Below are 18,512 nucleotides of genomic sequence, written 5' to 3'. Positions count from 1 at the left end.
GCCCTTCTCCACAATCTTCCTCAGGGTCCGGTCACCTCTTCTCGTTGTGCAGCGTTTTCTGCCACACTTTTTCCTTCCCACAGACTTCCCACTGAGGTGCCTTGATACAGCACTCAGGGAACAGCCTATTCGTACAAAAATTTCTTTCTGTGTCTTACCCTCTTGCTTGAGGGCGTCAATGATGGCCTTCTGGACAGCAGCCAGGTCGGCAGTCTTACCCATTATTGCGGTTTTGAGTTATGAACCAGACTGGGAGTTTTTAAAAACCTCAGGAATCTTTTGCAGGTGTTTAGAGTTACTTTGTTGATTCAGATGATTAGGTTCATTACTCGTTCAGAGAACCTTTTCATGATATGCAAATTTTTTGAGAGAGGGATTTTGGGTTTTCATGAGCTGTATGTCAAAATCATCAGTATTAAAACAATAAAAGACCTGAAATATTTCAGTTGGTGTGCAATGAATCTAAAATATATGACAGTTACATTTTTATCATTACATTATGGAAAATAATGATCTTTATCACAATATGCACATTTTTTGAGAAGGACCTGTATATGTGTATATATATATATAAGTGAAATAATGTCACCGATATCCAAAAACTAAACTAATGAATGTACAGTACGTGTGAATACACCAGTTCCTGCTTACAAGTCCAGAAGTAATAGCTCTTTAATTGAGTGGATGTATTTTAGTACAAATACTGGTACACTTGTAATATGGTCCTACATCACAATATCGAGCCAGTTTGAGGTTGCAGATGGACCCAATTACTGAAAAAGTAGTTTGAGAGTAAAATATTCAGATGTTCAGAATGTATACAAAACATCCCCAAAAAACATGTAGGCTGAGAAAGTTTGTAATTTTAAATTAAAATGTGTTCAAGTAGAGAACCCAAAAGTGCTAGAAATCTCTTAAGTACCTTTCTACAATCTACATACATTGACGTTTGGCATTGAAGTATAAGAAAAAAGTACCGTTTTTAGGCTGTGATTAACTCCTGGTATTAAAACAATGATTAGACAAAACACACGAGTCTGTCCCTAGGTGTAAAATTCAATGCTAAATCCAAAAGAAATTCTATTATTGGGGCTGCGGGAAAATTTGTATTTCTTAGTCAAAGCTTAGCCTTCATTAAGAGCAATAGAAAGCAGCATCACTTCTCATGTTTGACACACCTGAATCAAATGAATGGTTCATTAGCAGGCCTCTGCAGAAACACATGACCTTCCAAGGAGACAATTAAGCCCTTTCAATCAGCTGTGTGGGACACATGTAAAGAAAAATGCAAGACGCCAGGCCTTCATGTTGCAGGTCAGTGACATGTGGGAAATCCAACACAACACCTTGGAACAAGCTTTGTCCTCTAAATTCATGCATTGAAAATCAGTTCTGTCGTGACAAAAGCAGAAAACTAGGGAGAATTTTTAAACAAAAGGATTTTAAATGACACAGTTTAAACCAGTTTTGTTTAATTTTTATTTTTTGGTACAAAGGACTTTTTTTGTTGCAAATAAGTTAATGAGATTGGTACATTAAAAATATTATATAAACTGGATTATTAAAATTTGCTCAAGATGCATCAAAAACTGCCAAAAGACTAAAAATATTCCTAGTTCATCAACGACTTTTTCTTTTAAACATTTTCTTTGAAACCAATACTGTCCAAGACTTTGGCAAAAGTTTCTGAAATATTTTCCACAAAGTGGTGAACAAGGTCAAATTTTCTTGCATCTATAATAATTGTAACTAATTAGTTCAAGAAATGAAGCCATTCTAAAATAAGGTACTTTTTTTTTTTTTTACAAAATCAAACTGTGCATAATTTGCATGTTAGTTTTACGGGAAAAAAAAACATGAGCGTTACTGTAATGGCGTAACTTCTATAGAAATTGGTATTTTTCTATTTACACATAGGCATTTATTCACCAAATGTTTTTGAAAATGTTTACATTTAATGAGAAGAAAACTGAGTATTTACTTTTTTTCCTTTCAAGCTGTCTCTACTGGAAGATTGTTTGTGAGTGGATGGTAGATTTGCTACGCAGGAGTTTGTATGAAAACAGTTGAGTGGTTTTAACAGCATACCAATCATTGGACCTTTTATACCACATGCAATAAAACCGAGCTGTATGGTCCGAGTTTATGTTCATCTGACATGTAAAAGAAAATATTTCTCAACTTTTTCACCATGTTTGTTTCTTGCAATGTCTTACTTGTTTTAATATTAGTCGTAGTATTAGAATTAGTGTTCCTATCTTAAAATACATACCACGCTGCCAGGGCTACTCATTTATTCCAGCTAACCTGGCATTTACAGTTTTAACATGTTGACTACTATGAATGCAACAGTAGTCACTATACATGACAAAGAGCTTTTCGTATTAGGGTTATTAACCTTTCATTTACTGGTCCCAGTACACCAAAAAATTATTAAAATGGATTAAGATCTTCTCCAAAGCCCGCCACACCAAACCAATGCAAGAATGACCCTTTTTTGTAATCCTGCACATTTATTTTGAAACACCAGTGCAAAAAAAATTCTCGTGATGAATCTGCACTTTCCAAATAATTGTTTGTGACTTAGCCATTTAAAGTGCACTAAAATCAATGTTAAATTTTAAAAATACATTATTCGACTACTACGATTTACAAAAGAATAAAGAAAGTCTTTCTTGGAGATTTTGAGCTATGGGATTACTGCAAATTTTAGAATTCTAAATGCTTTGTCTGATAAAACCTGAACGAATTAATTCTTTCCTGAGTTGAGTTTTATAAAACTTGGATTTCATTTATAAAACCACAAGAAGTTTAAATGAGATTTTGACCACAGAAATGCCAAATAAAAACCAGACATATTTTTTAAGAGTTTGGAATTTATCCAAACAAAGATGTTTTTTTTATTTTTTTATCTCACCTTGTAAGAGTTGATAATGGTTGATTGCCTTGTTGTTTTAGGCAGGATGGAACAAACTCTCAAGGGAACGGTTAGTTCTCAAAAAGAAATTGCCCTCTTAGTTAACGCCTTTTATTTTTGAAGCCAATGAGAAGATGCTTTGCATTTGCTTGTTTTTGCTAATGTAGTAAACTATGACCATGAAATGAGGAATGTGTCTAATTGTGATTTATGCCTACCATTACACCCCTATTACCTACCCACTACTATGCTGCTGTGTTGCGATTTTATGATTGTATTCTCTGATTATCAGTAAATGATTTTTGGCATGAAACCTTTGCCAGTGGATGCTGTTAAAATTAAACGCATCTCACAAGTGTCTTAAAGATGATGAATATTATGACGTTCTGTTAATTGAGCTTAAAAGTGCTCATCGAACAGGATATCGTTTCAGGAAGTAACTAGAGCTACAACTACAGTGCGTCCTCTTGATGCACGTTAGGCCTTCATTGTTTCCTTCTAATCGGGCGTCTCTCGCACGCCACGGTTGAAGTGCAGCATGCAATTTATCATCTGTGAGTCTGAGCGGATGGTTTTGATGGCGCTTGTGATATTTTGGGCCTAAAAGATCGGGCCGCCGCGTTACAAGGAGCGGTCAAAAAGAGACGGGATGAAATGGGAGGAATGAAGGAAGCTGAAACGATTTCATTTCATCAACAGTTCTGTTTCCACCTCAGTGGCCACAGAGGAACTGTGTATGTGTATGTGTATATGTGCGTGTGCGCGTGTGTGTTGTAAGGATCGGGTAAATATGATGGCAGCAGAAATGTCTCCCCTCTACCACGTCCGAGCCAACGCTTTATTCCTGGAGCTCTATTCCAGCATCGGCTGGATTCTGGTGTGGATGGGCAGAGGAGGACATAGAGCCAGTGAAATCCGAAGGAGGGCGGAGGGGAGCGGTCAATGGGGGTGGTGGTATAATATTTCAAGAGCACCTGGCACTTTAATAAGCTTCTACACCCTGAGCATTCTGATAAACAGAGCTTAGCCTCTCTCCCTCAGCACTCGCTCTTCGGTGTAGGTTATGCAGTTGAGCTGCACCCTAAAAGCGCGGCACAGATGCTGTAATTCAGCCGACAGTGTTCGGGTCTCACCTGTGCTCGCTTTGGCTGTTCTTCTCGCTAATAACAATCGCCGGCAGCGTAATGTGGCGGGCTTAATTGTTATTGCTTTGGAAACAATCTGCGTTCACCACAGGTGGCTCTAGCAGGGTGCGCTATTGTTTGCTTAGCCATGGATGTTAATTGGGGCAGGGGGATCAATTGTTCCCGAGGTCCGCGGGTCACATTACACCATCAGATTCTGGCCTGGCTGGAGGGACGGACGAGCAGATGATGTGGCGGCCAGTAGCGGTTTTCAGACATGGCAGGAGATTAGGAAAGAGGAAGCATTTGGTTTGGCCTGGGTTGTCGTCTGCTTTGTGTAGAGTGCTGGAAATCCATGATTGGATTAGGACACCCAGAGGACAATGCGCCACATGAGGCAGTCGACGTTTTAATGTTTAACAACTAGGATGAATTCAATTAATTATTTGACGTTGTAGTTCATAACGTTTCCCTATTTTAAAAATGGCTCTGACGAATCCCTTTAAAAACACAATATAATCCAGTTTCTCATTAGTAGTTGCATGTAATCAATATAATCAGTGTTTTCTTATGGTGAAACTGCTGTTACTCATTTTTGTCTGTAACTTAAATTTTTCCTGATTAGTGCAAACATATCCATAACATACATTTTACCACTCAATTTGTGCTTTAAAGATTAGAATTTTTAAGATTACATAAAAATGTAAAGCTACATCTGCTAGGTGTATGACTAACTTGAGGTTTAATTGTAGTTTCTCTGGAGCAAAATTTTGGTTCAGAGAGAGTCACTGCCTTTGACTTTACATTAATGCCTCTGCTATAGAAATGTTTAGATGTACATATATCACGCTAAGGTAATGTAAATAAAAAGTGATTACTTGTCACTTTGTTACTGTTACACAGAAATTCCCCCATTGTGGGATGGTAAGGGATATTTCTGTTCTATTCTATTCTGAGCCACTCCCATCCAACTAAAACCTGAAAGTTTTCAACCACAGATCCCAGATTTTACAACCCCTATTTAGAATATCAATAAACTACAAGTTCACATACTCAAGTGCACTTTAATCAGTTCAAGTGAAGTATCCAAATCGTCTCCAGGCGTCTGAGCGCATAATTTGGTGTTTGGCGACGACATTATGCAGAGCCAGGCAAGGAGGCAGTCTGTGTTCCAGAGGCCCTGCACTGTGACTGCTGAGACTGTGGACTTGTACAAACCTATTAGTGAAGGTCCAGTCACAGCCCACCCCGCTCTATGCAACACTGCCTTATACAGCTAATTCCCACAATCCGCTGCTCGGTTGGCGGTAATTGAGGCAAAGTCAGATGGGAGGGGGAGTGGAAAGATCTGGAGGACAAAAGGACTTGTAGAGGAGGAACTCGTCTTAGTTTAAGCAGCTGTACAATAACCCCCGGTGGCATTTTAGGGGGAGCTGTTGTTACGTAGAAAGAAAAAAAGCAATACAACGTTTCAAAAATGAGTCAAAGAAACGGATAAAACGAGGATCTCCTGGTGGAAGAGGAAAAATGTTGCGCTGTGTTTGGCAATAAGTGGCTCTGCAGCTGTTTGACAGGGAGAAATGTAGTTAATATGGCCGGGGGAAAATCGAATCCTAAGATGGATGCTTGGGCATTTGTACGTAGAAAACCTCCAGGTAATCTTCTGAGGTCCACAGATACATAATCAGCACCTGGAAACGTAACGCAACCCGTTGGAGACGGGGTCTCCGCTAACCTAATCTCCACCTGCACCAACACATTAAAGCTGAACTGCAGCGTTTGTTTAGGGAGCCCTTTTATAGGTCAGGCTAAGGTGTTCACTCATGGAGCTAACGCGAGTTCCCAGGTGTCAGAGGGAGGAAAGTGGGGGGGGCAATCATTCTAACCACGAACTCTAAAGCAACTCCATTACAGTAGGAGGCTGACAGGTCTAGCCCATGGGCTTTTTCACTTTGGCCAGAATTAATCCGTCCTGTGAACATTACAGGAAACAAGCTCCTTGCATCTGGTTTGTTCTGAGGAAACCTTAACTGTGTGAATTACTGCTGGGTCTGCTGAACACTAGTAGATTCAATCACTGGCATTTGACTCTGCCTCCTACTCATAGATGCCTTTAAATCCAACATAGACAAAATAGATTTGCATTGGACAAGTGTTAAAATCTATCAGGCAGTGCCTCGCTACTGTATTCATACACAATGACCTTTACAGTACAAAAAACAATATAAAAGTACTTAATTGGGTTTTTATGTGAGCAATGCAAGGAGCACACGAGTGGAAAGACAGTTGTGAACAAAAAAAGGTGTTTAACTCTAAAAAGCTTGGCCCTCGTCAATCTAAATAAAATCTAGTGCAACCTAGAGATGAAGAATAAATCAATGTCAATAGATATGTCTGAGAGAATAATTTCACTGAACTCCAATCCAGACCTGCACAGCATTCTGGGGGGTGTAGGCAGAGGGAAAATTTTAGCCACTCAACTTCTCACGGGCAGGTAAGCAAGGCTGGCGGCATCAACCGACTCACTCACTCTTTGGTTACCTAGCAACAACCTGTTGAGGAACTTGTGCAGCAGCAGTTTCAGGTTCTGACACCATGCATCATGAATGCTTAAAAATCAAAAAACAGCGGTGTGGAAGGAATACTGTGGATAAAACGAACAACTAATCAATAATTGTCAATATCAACTAATATGAAATGCTATATGTGTTCAGCTGTATTGTCCAACAACAAAATGTAATAGTCAAATGTGGTAAAGTTCAAGTAGAATGAATTCTGTCTCGAGACACAACGACTACGCCTACACACTATCCAACAAAATTCTAAATATTCACGAGCCAAATGCTCCAACATGCAGCTATCTGCTAGAACTACAAAGCCAGTGTAATATTGAGCGGAGGCCCTCACGCCGCGCAAACAGCTCTTGCCCATCCGGGCGTAAGGGAGGCGCCTCCGGTGGTGTCTCGCCGTGTCCGGAACTGGGAAATTGAGCTGAGCGCTGCGTGCTGGGACCACGTTCTGTGACCGCTCAATCAAATTGGGATCGGGGGAGTCTTGAAGCCAGGGCGCTGCCTTGGGCTGCCTCGTCGTGTCGGTAAGCAGTTTGTGCCGTTGCTGAAGCGATCGTCAAAGCTTTCAGGGAATGTCGCTGCCTCACGGGGGGACGGGCACTGAGAAGTTTTTCTGGGTTTGTATCTTTTAGTGGCTGGTATGTGTCAAAGAGACAGGGTTTCCCAGCAGAACAGTGCACTGTAACAAGATGATCAATGCTATTCACTTGAGCTGTCAGGCTATAATGCTTTGGCTGATTGCTGAATTCACCTGGTAGATGCAGGACTGATGGCCTACAGAAGCTTTCTTTTTCAGTTCTTGTTTGACTTGTGCACCATTTGAAGAACAAGCATTAAAATAAAGAAGAATTATGTTTAACATATACCTTTTTCCGATGTATAACCAAATGAAATGACTGACAAACGTGAAACCGATTGTGAATTCTGTCCGTTGCCGCTCAGAACCATTGTTGGGTTTATAAATGGATCACAAATTCTTCACGGACAGGATGATTTATATATTTTTATCGTAATCAATACTCTCCAAATCAGCAAAGCATGAAACCCTTCTCTGCAGCAGCTGTGCTGTGATATATTTTTTGCCAGGAGCAAGAAATAAGTGAAGCAAAATGCACCTGTCAGATCAATTCTCCAGCTAATTTCCCTCAAAGGGTTTAAGTCTTTGTAATGACAGGGTCATTGCATCAGCGTTACAAGTAGGCATGAGCTGGTTCCGTAATACGCCACAGGTTTAGAACCACTAAAATTTAGTGTCTCACCGTTTTTATGGTTTAAAGGATGTTGAAGGCATCAGGTTGAATGGAGCACAAAGCAACGTCGTAAGTTGTCAGTGAGCTTTGTACCATGGCTGAATGAAGGCTTTAGGAAAGCTGCAATGTTGGGGGGAGTCGGGGGAAGATTCCCAAGTAAATTTACTAATGTATACATGATAATGTGGATGGCAGGGTGAATTATATTTCTATTTTTATGTCTTTTATGTCTATATAAAGTGCAAAATGAAATAAAAAATGGGACCAAAAATAATATTTACCCAGTTGGACTAGGACATGCTTCTGGTAAAATCACCATTTTTAAGGTAGCACCTTTAGAAAGCAACCTTTACCAATAAGCTAAGACAGCTAGCGTGGCTTAGCAGATCCCCCTGAAACTCAGATTCATTGCACACAAAGTGATATCCTCTAATTTCATTCTATTTCTGTTAATATTGATGATTATGGTTTGAAGCAAATGTAAAATTAAAATACCGTTTTTCCTCAAGATGAGAATATGAATCTTAGCATTACACACCCAGCGCAAGGAAAATAAAATAATAAATTACTGTTATAGAAGTTTAAGAGTACTGGATTCAGGCATATTAATGGAAAGTTGAATGGAAGGAAAAACTGTGGTGGAAAATTGCAAAAGCAACTAAGATAACAGCAACTTTCTTAAGCTGATCCATTCAAGAATTTGGGGTATTGCGACACAGTGTGGACTGTGGCTGGAGTCGGAGCTTCCTGAGCCGCCACCGCACAGACAAATCACGAAACAACTATCAAACTTCCACTGCTATTATGACAGGTTGTTCATTTCTGTACCTTGCTGCACTGTTCCAAAAAATAAACTCCAAGTTGAGTGTGTATATTGTGCATAGGTGTAGTTTTTAGTAAAGCAAATTTTGGGTTTCAATGTGCTGTAAGCCATAATCTTGGAAATAAATAGAAATAAGTGAAAAACATTACTCTGTCATTTATTTTCAAAGAAATGCAAACATTATTGCAGTAATGTAATAAAACCTTAAATTTAGCCCAAATCACTACTTGTAAACTACAACATATTGAAATATGTAACTGTCCACAGGCCCATCGTTTCATCATTATATTTTTAACGATCAAGTTAAAATAATATGTCAGAGGTCAAACCTCTGGGCTCTTCCCTCATCAAGGTGACGTTTTGTGGCCTGACGCTTGTTTTTCTATTTGTTTTCCAAAGTTACTCCTCTAATAACTTTCACCATATAATTTCTTAGCCTGCAGTTAATTTGCTTCCATCTGGAGAAGGCGCCGCACTCAGTTGGCCAGCGCTTCCTTTAAGAGGCTCACCCCTGCTGTCAAGGTGAAAGGCTTTTCCATTCACATCTTGGCAACGCTTCGCTCGCATCCCCACCAGGCCACCTCCATTATGCTAACACTGGGGTTGCGGCGGACAGTAATGGCACAAATACAGTTTGATTAGAGACCAGTGAGATATGACCACTTTAAATTAATGAGCGTGCTCACTAAGGGGAGCAGGAAGCGACGGTCCTGGTGACTCTGCAGTGCTAACTCAGGAAAGCCCGACTCGAGTCGTCTGGGCGGCCAACAGCCGGGCCGAACTGTTTGTTTTGTGCTCTTTATTGAAATGAGTTATAAATCCTCTCCCTCGCTTCACGGCGCTTGGATGAGGTGTACTGAAGCGGCGACATGGAGGTGATTACTCTGTTGCAGGTTGGCTACTCATCAATGCGGCACATGGTCGCGAGTTGACCTGTCGCTCGTGTGAAAGTAAAATCTTTTATGGTACAATGCATCGGATCTTTGGGATACGACGGGCACAGATGAGGGAATTTTGAGAGGAACGGCACACCTGCCCTCGGGGCCTGCCCTCGGGGGAGCTGATTATGAGGCCTGCACTGTTTAAGTGGTAACAAGACAGTACCACATCTGCCGAGGCATTAGAATCGCTGTGGTAAAACTGGGTGGAAGACGTAAAGGTCAGACGCAAGTGGAAACTGGGGCACAACAGAATTGCCTCTTCCTTTCAGGAGACCAACCGATGTATTGTGGGGATGCTTCACTGGGAATTTTGATCCACTGGTAATAAGCCTTGGAAGGTTTTCTTCAAGTCACCCCCACCTCGTTTTCAGACTTTTGTTCTGCCTTTTTGCTCCCTCGTTCGACTTTTCTTATGGTAATGCCTTCTTTTAGATCTCAGCCCTTTTCTTCCCCCTCTCCCCCTCCCCCCCTAAGCTTTCTCACATTTGTCTCTGCTATTTAAACCCTGATGGTTAAAAACATTTCTCTCGACGTTAGCATTATTAGCCATTAGCATCACGACCCGCACAGGCAATGAGCTATGGAGAATGCAGGCGTTGCATTTGTACTTGCGTATCCAGGTTTCTGTCTTGTGATCTGCACACTCCTGTCGGCCTAATTCCCTCGACAATGCTTGTTACCACTGCATGGCTGAATCCGTTCTTTTGCGAGAACTTCTACCAATCCCCACGCTGGAGTTATTTCCATGGTTTTGACAGATCCCAAGGCATTCTCAGGCCAGAAGGGATGGAAAGTCCCTCCAGTGAGTTTTGGGTCTGCGCTGCGGTCACCTTAAAGCGGGATGTGCTAAGAAAACGTCTAAAGAAAGTTTTAAAGGAGAAATTCTCATCTGCACAAACTCTGCACTCTTCTTAGACTGAGTCCAGGTAGCCGACAAATTAAGCTAATTTCAGCCCTTTTGTTCTGGATTCTGTTCTTTTTGTCATAACTGATACTTCATGAGCATAGTTGAGGGTTGGGGCACAGATCAAACTGGTAAATCAAAAGCTTCAGATGGATAGACGAGGCCCCGTTCTGTCCACCTAACGTTCTGCTCCATCTTAACAACGCTCATAAACAACAAAACACCATTTGAACTCTCTCTGAATCAAGTTGTAGAATTGACCCTGATTAACACAACTGTTTATATTTAAGCAAATATAAACAGTACATTTGCCAACAGAACTTTGAAATAGTCGTTTCTCGGCTGAAACAAGCTGTAGAAAATAACCAAGGGTTAGCTTGCTGGACCTGTTTGTTTCATCCAATTATTCTATCATTTTTGTTTTGAAGTGGACAATTTAAGGTTTGAACAAATAATTATTTTGTTTTACATTGGATTAATGTCCACTGTGTTTTCTGTGTCTTCCAAAGAAATATGGAGCTGCAGACTGGAGCTGTTCAGTTATGGGGAAAAAAGTCCAAATCCATTTTGCTAAATGTAGAAATTGCAAGTATTTAATATGAAGAACTTCTAATATGGTTCAAATGTACTGATTTTTCAAACTAATTTTTCACTGTAAATTACGTTGTTTAGAATGCTATCATTGAATTGATTAATTGCATTTATTAATCAGAACTCAATTCTGTACTTTTCTCAACTTTAAAATTTAGATTTCTTTAATCATTTTTATTTAATTTCTTGATATTTGATTATAGTGTTCCTTTTTGAACCACATCAAATTTTAATTGTTTTTTTTTTTTTTTTTTGCACAGTGGAAAACATTTAAAAATTACCAATCAGCAAAAGCATTTGGTGTGTATTGTTGCTGCCATTATGGCACAAGCAGTTAATAACTTTAGGATGTGGGTCTGCAACCTTCATGCACAAGAAAGTCTTCAGTGAAGCTAAATAGATCTCATTTAGAGCCACAAATGTTGCATGAGCTTTTGAAAAAAGACGACTTGGAATTTGTGATAAATATCTACAATGTAGAAATTTTTATTTTTTAAGAGCACTCCCATTTTATTTCCCAGAACCTATAAATAAAAGAGGATGGGCACATTTATTCTAAGGGATTTTGATATTTGTGGATTTTTCTTTCCTTTTTTTTTTTTTTTTTTTTTTCAAATGACCAGAAAAAGAAATTAGCAAAAGTATTACACGTACTTTTCATTTGCAGAAATTAAATGCAAATATTTGGAGGGGGGATAAATGAATAAAAATAACTGCTAAATCTTTATGTTTAAAGATTTATGACACTTGATGCAGACTCCTGGTTTAAGGAGTAAATGCCTTTTCAAATAAGGCCATGTTTATTTGGATCAAAACCAGATTTTATTGTAATTATTCTGATTATCTATCGCTTGATCTGAAACTAATAAATTTGGGACAAAAGGTAAAAACAGCATAAATCTGTAAGTGGGCAAATACCTTCCTAAAGTAGTTATACAACATAACGGTGAATTTCTTTGTTGGTTTTTGCAGATGTATTTTTTATAGTTTCTGCTTAACACAGAGGCTGAGAGAGGAAGACCTGCAGATTGATGTTACTAAGTGTATACATTACAATCATACACTTTTTTATTTAATAAATTCTCCTTATAGCCTGAAGCTGGCCAGAATCTGTAGTGTTATCAGGCTCGTTATACATTCACAGTAAATCCGGTATCGGGTGGATGGCTTTACCGTCCCTCCCGCTGCCCTTCACCTCATTGATTTACTATTATACTTTCTCAAAGGTAAGCGAGAGTCCATTAAAGCGAGCCTTCCGTGTGTCTGTGCATAATGAAACTTGCAGCATGTGTCTAAGTTCCCGTGCATTCCATGTGCGAGCTGATGGAAACCTTTACATCCGCGCTTGTGCGACCATGAATCAGCGGCACGTCGGCTGTTAATGCAAAAATCGATGTTCTAAATTAACCACAGGAACCCCGTCTCAGATTTTTCAGCCCCTCTCCCTGGACAAGACGCACCCTTGGTGGGGGGGGTGCGGCTGAGCGAGGGAGAAGTGGCAACGTGCTGCAGCGGTTCGATGCTAACAGGACATGGCAGATGTACAACTGTACAGACAAAAAGATGCCAACACTAAATGCAAAAAAAGGGAGGAAATAATTCACTCATTCTCCTAATGTATGCTCAGTGCTGCACACAGTAACCGAGCTCTGCACACACACACACATGCACACACTCCACCCGCCCCCATCCCGTCTAATTCGCCTAGTGCTGCATCCATTAAAATTAAGCCAAGGTATCCAGCTTAAGGCGGCTGCTGATAAGGTCAAAGGCGTAGTGAGCATTGCAACACTCATTTCTTCCCCAACATAGTCGGACCTACTCTTGACAAAAATCTGCATAATGTTTCATGTATAGCTGCTAGCCAGGAGTTGAAAGAGGGGAGGCGTGAGGGGAGCCAGTGGCATATCCCTCAAAGTCAGAACCAAATTGAATCTGCAGGTGCGAATGTGGCATGTGTGCTTGCCTCTAAGATGCACAGCTATCTATATTTATATGAATAAAATATGGCTGGTCAAGGGGGCCACCAGCCTGCAGGGAATAAGTTCCTGCGGCAGACAGAATCAATCATTATATGCCACTGAAATGCGTTTATCGCGGGCTTGGACCTCTTTATTATGATTTCATGGTGTCTGATATGGGCTTTCTCCTTCTGTTACTGTTTCTCGGCTAAAACAGACAGAACTCTGGGGAGGGGGCCGCTTCCGAGTCCGACTCGGGATTTGCTGAGCCACGGGAATTTATAGCCCGACTCCAACGCGTTTGCGCTTACGCGGACGCATCCATCTCGACGGAAACGCGTGCGTCGGTCCCTGCAGCTTCATCGATACCCGACAGCTGATCCAGCACCTATTCATTAGCGCGGCGACGTGCTGGATGTGTCAAAAGCGAATGCAGAACAGATGGAGAAGCACAGCAGTGGACTTTTTAGATGTCCTCCTTCTTATGCTTTGTTTTGAAGCTGCAGTGCGAGCATATGCCTCTATTATGCCCACGTTCTGATTATAAAACTGCAACAACTAAAAAAAAAAAACCCTGATTAATCAGCAGATAAAGGCATTAATTTAGGTTTTTGTTTTTCCTCAATGCATTTAAACAGTCAAAGCTAAATTCCTAAACTGAAAAAAAAAGCAAAGTAAATGTCAGTGGACACAAAGGAAGCATCACATCCTATTCTGACCTTTTGATACAGAATAAAAGCAGCAAAATGTCATGGATGTTGCCATCAAAGCATGTTTTGATCTGCGGCTCTTTTGCGTTCCAGCTCTCCTCCTGATGGTTAATAATAATTTAGACCAAGTATCCCGTCCATCCGCTCCATCTGAACCTTGTTCCTCCACCTACTGTCCTGTGACTCTGCTGTTTACTCTATTTTGCCGAGCTGCTGCGTTTGCCTGCGAAAAGGTTGCTATCAGAGCGATCACGCTCGGCTGAACATGCTGATCCCCCCCGAAGACGTCTTCTGAATACGTTACGCAGTTCACTCAGAAGCTCTGGTAGATCCCCGGGCATCTCGTTACCGCCATTATGGAGGAGGGAGGGCAGGAGGGAAAAGAAGGGAGTCGTCTGAATCGGACGGCACCAGGCTGGGCGAGTTACAGGCAATAAGGGTTGGAAGACGTTTTTTTGTTTATTTTTTTCAAAAAGGCTTTATAAAACATTCCGGCATTCTCCTCAAATGATGTAAGAAGACAAGATGAGTGTTGGAGAGTCTGGCATTTTCCACCGGATCTACGGAGAATAACATATTTCAGCTTCTGCGCACTGCAGGTCAGCTGGCTGGAAAATGGCTATGAGCGTTGATCCAAAAAATTACAATTTGTTCAAGCTGGAAATATTACCAGACCAGACAAACAGAAATGGAAAAAAAAAAAATTTAAAAACAGTTTATTTTTTCTTATGTTTGCTTTAGACCAAATTATCATACCCTAATAATCTCATACCACCAATGCCTACATAAAACAAACATAATCACTTTTTGTCTAAACTACATTTTACTTATGATTTTGATAGACTACATGAAACACTTGCTAAATTTTGTATTAGTTTTCAAATAAACATGCTTGTTACATAAAACACTATCCAGTCACTTTGTGCTCAAAAGTTGTTTTTTTTCTTTTTTAGTTATCAGAACGAAATGCAGCAAGAGCGCCCCCTGGAGTCACAATTTCAACGAGAACAGCTGGCAGCCAGTCACTACAGTCTCCCACAGGTGTGCATCTTATTAAAAATGGAGTAAGGTTGCAGATTAAAACTATATATCAGGACTTCTGATGAATTGCCACATTGCTTAATGGAGCACATAAAACTGAGCTAAAGATATGAGGCTTCTATTACTAGCAGCAGTTGCCACCAAAACAAAAGCAAATCGTATTGTTGTTGCTTTATCTTGAGCTATATTAAAGGGAAAAAATGCTTATTACACCTCCTATTAGGTACAGAAAGGAACAAAAAAAAATGTATATACCCCCACATATACAGAAACATATCCAGTAATATACATATAATAAGAACAAGTCAACAAATTCATGGTTTCTATAATAATATTGTATTTACCTTGAAAAGGAGTAGGAAGAGGACAAACCCATTTACTCCCATTTCTTATTTGCGTATATAAATTGCGTGGTTGTCTGTTACTGCTTGTCCAGTTTGCATCAAAACCGATTCTCAGGTGTGACATTTCCAGATCAGAGCTCTGATCTGTCAGACGAATCGCATGTATTTTAACTGTCCTGCAGTTTTAGAGAGCAAACGCAAGCATGGCTGATGAGTTGGCCAGCCTGCAGCCTGCTGCCGAACAGAAATAACCCTTATAGGCAACCAAACTGGCAGTTTTAAAACTTCATTAAAGCTGATGGATGTTTCTCTTTTGCTTTCCACAATGGGGAATTGTAGTGTATTCGACAAAGGGGAACGTTTAGCAGGAGCTACATTTGTCTTCCTCGCCGGTGAAAGAAAATATCTGGAAAATATCAGCCAGCTGACCAGCAGTGCGCAGCGGCGACAACTTCAAACCGCAGGCATGTTAATGGGGGGAATGTGAGACTGTGGAAGCTCTCTTTAAGCCAGCTGAGTGGCAGTGCACAGCAATACTATAATTACCCCTTTTAGCCTGCGAAAACTCTGGTCGAACAATTTTTTTACAGTTTTCAAACTGACTTTAAAAAATATCAACATATACGTATACAGATACACCTTGAAGCTGCAACAGGGAAATAAAAGGATGAAAGAAGAAGAAGAAAAAAAACACAGATTCAACTGACTTGCACTACAGAAGGTTAAAGTCCTCAAACTCCACTTCCAACCAACTGTGGCGTTCAGCTGCCCACACACACACACACACACACACACACACACTCTCGTAGGGAACCTGCTGCCCTCTTGCCTATAGAAAGAAAAAAAAATGAATATGGAACACCCACACTGTGCTGCCTGTCATGCTCGTAGAGCCCCCTCCCTCCCCCCCCAGACAAGGCACTGCAGGCAGAACACCTTTTCTCCCACCGCGGCTCTGTTCCCTTCACACACAGATCAATAGGCAATTCGCAAGCCCACTCACTTAAAGAGTATGACTTGTTGTGAACATGTAATATTGATTTGTTTTGAGCAAATGTGGCAAAATTAATGAAGTAAACCCATCAGTGTTTATCACTGTAGAAGAAAGAAAGGGGTGAAGGGTGCAGGGGGGGTGATTCAGCAATGTAAATGGATGTTGAGGTTTTTGATCTCATATTTTTGAGAGTTCGCCTTGTAAATATTTGCTTCAGAGGTTAACTTAAAAAACAAAAAACAAAACGGTTACAGGTTTCCTGACGAACGCGGGTGCAATCCGTGGCGAGTCCAGGTTATCCCAGCAAAGCGTAGTTTTCATATAAAAGCGGCCGCCTCGGGTGAGTCATTTGCATCATGCAGGCCAAAATCGATTGAATTCACAACTGAGGAGAAGCAAAAACCCAAATGGAAGAGGGGTGGTGGGTGGAGGGAGGGGATGTCATACTCATTGCCCTCTATTCTAAATCCGTATCCCTGAAAGATTCAATAGGATCTCAGTGTGATGGTGTATGTGGGTGAAGGGAGGGGGGGGGGGGGTAGAATTAGTGGGTGCCATCCCGCTCTCTGTTTACCAACCAGATCCCTGGATGCATGGATGTAGGAGGGATGATGAGCAGGTGATCAGGTTCGTTGGTGATGGTGAGTGCTTCTCAGCTGCCGTGTTAATTATGTGAAAAGCCAGAGAATCCAACATGTCAGAGAGCGGCTGCGAAGGCAATCTGTCCAGCACGCAGGTGCTGGGAATGCGAAATCTACTTAAGTAGTGTTTTTTACCATTATTTGTTTTTTTTAGTGGTGTATTTAACAGAAAAGCAAAAATAAAAAGAGCGAGTGAATTGTGTGCGTGTGCGTGTGCGTGTGTGTGTGTGTGTGTGTGTGTTGTGGTGATGGTGGTGGGGTGTTAGGCACCGCTCTATTGATTTTTATTTATTTATTTTTTTCCCCCCTAAGACGCGTCTGGTAGGCGACACAAGTCTTTAGTTGGTTTGACTTGTTTGCCTCCGCGCAGTCCGAATCTGCATCATGCACAGTTGCGCAAAACAGCGCGTCTACAGCGATGGGTTCGAGGGCCAGTCATCCGCCTAATTACTGTGCACCGCTTTCCCCGCAAGCGCCCACCACCACCACCATCTCCTCCACCCTTATTCATCACTACATGTCTGGATTTTAAATAATAATCAAAAAAATCTTTCTCCTGTGAACTGAAGCGTTCTGCATCAACTTGACAAAATGCGCCAAAACGAAAGGACAGAGAGTGAAAGAAGGAAGAAAAAAAAAACTTACCCGGTTCAACCATCGTCGCATTCAAAGCGCTGCCCGTCTATATTCCCATCTCAATCGAGTGAGGAGGAGAAGAAAAAAAGAAAAGAAAACAACAAAACGAGGAGCAGGCAACCAATGTGTGGTCGTTTTCACGCCGCTGATGAGAAATCAGTTCTCTGCTTTCATCCGACGGAGGGGGGCAGGTGGCGAGGGGGGGGACGCACGCAAATAACACGGGCTTCTTTCTATGAGGCAAAAATGTTCCAAAAGCAGCAGCAGCAGCAGGGGGCGGAGGAGGAGGAAGAGGGGGATGAAGGAGAAGTGCGGATACAGCTTCCTGTGTTCCCTGTGCCCTTCCCTTCTCCGTCTTCAGAGCGGCCGATCAGCGGCGCATCTCTTCCCTCGATCAAGTGTCAGGCGGACCACATAGATGCGCCGCCGTCTCCTCGGCAGTCATTAATATGGGCACAGAACCTCCACCCGACTCTCTGGCGCAGGCGGCCAATGGCGTTAGCGGAGCGGGGCTAGCTCCGAGCAGCTTCCCCGCTCTGATTGGCCGAGCGGAGCCGCCAGTCATCGTCCCCCAGAAAGCCCGTTCTCTCGTCTGTCTTTCTCCCGTTTGGAGGTGAAAACCCGCTGCAAAAAATGTCAGTCATCCGAGTCACTTCAGGAGCCTCTGGAAATGGGGTTTGATGATGAGAATTCAAATAGACGTTTCATGCTGTTGTTGTTTTGAATTAAACTTTTTTTTTTTTAAATGATTATTTTGTGACGTTACAGTCATACATTTTGCTTATATAACTGTATAATTTTTGAAGTAGAATATAATTAGCATTTTTCTCCTGCAGATATGCAGGGTTTTTTTATGTAGCTTAAGTATTAGATGATTTTATTATTTGCTAAATAATGAATGTTGCTATTGATCCAAAGTTTTGCTAATGATTAGAAATGCTAGCCCTATTAGCGTAACTTTTGATCAATAGCAACATTTATTATTTAGCAAATAATACATTCATGTAATACTTTATGGGGTCCAACAGCAGGATTTTAAGTGACCTATTTAGGAAAAAAAAAAAA

General features: G+C 41.1%; 1 protein-coding gene across 1 annotated transcript in view; it reads right to left on the bottom strand.

Annotated features, from left to right (window-relative positions):
• The window catches only part of lrrn3b (leucine rich repeat neuronal 3b), a 23,973-nt gene extending 6,037 nt beyond the window's left edge, over positions 1–17,936 (bottom strand). The window contains exon 1 of the mRNA XM_008401057.2: positions 17,457–17,936. The gene's annotated coding sequence lies outside the window, so the exon portion shown is untranslated. The remainder of the gene's footprint in view (positions 1–17,456) is intronic.
• Positions 17,937–18,512: the final 576 nt, after the last annotated feature.

Source organism: Poecilia reticulata, linkage group LG23 (genome assembly GCF_000633615.1).
Source record: "Poecilia reticulata strain Guanapo linkage group LG23, Guppy_female_1.0+MT, whole genome shotgun sequence".
NCBI lineage: Eukaryota > Metazoa > Chordata > Actinopteri > Cyprinodontiformes > Poeciliidae > Poecilia > Poecilia reticulata.
Note: the sequence above shows the minus strand (reverse complement) of the source record. Positions and strands in the feature narration are given on the sequence as shown.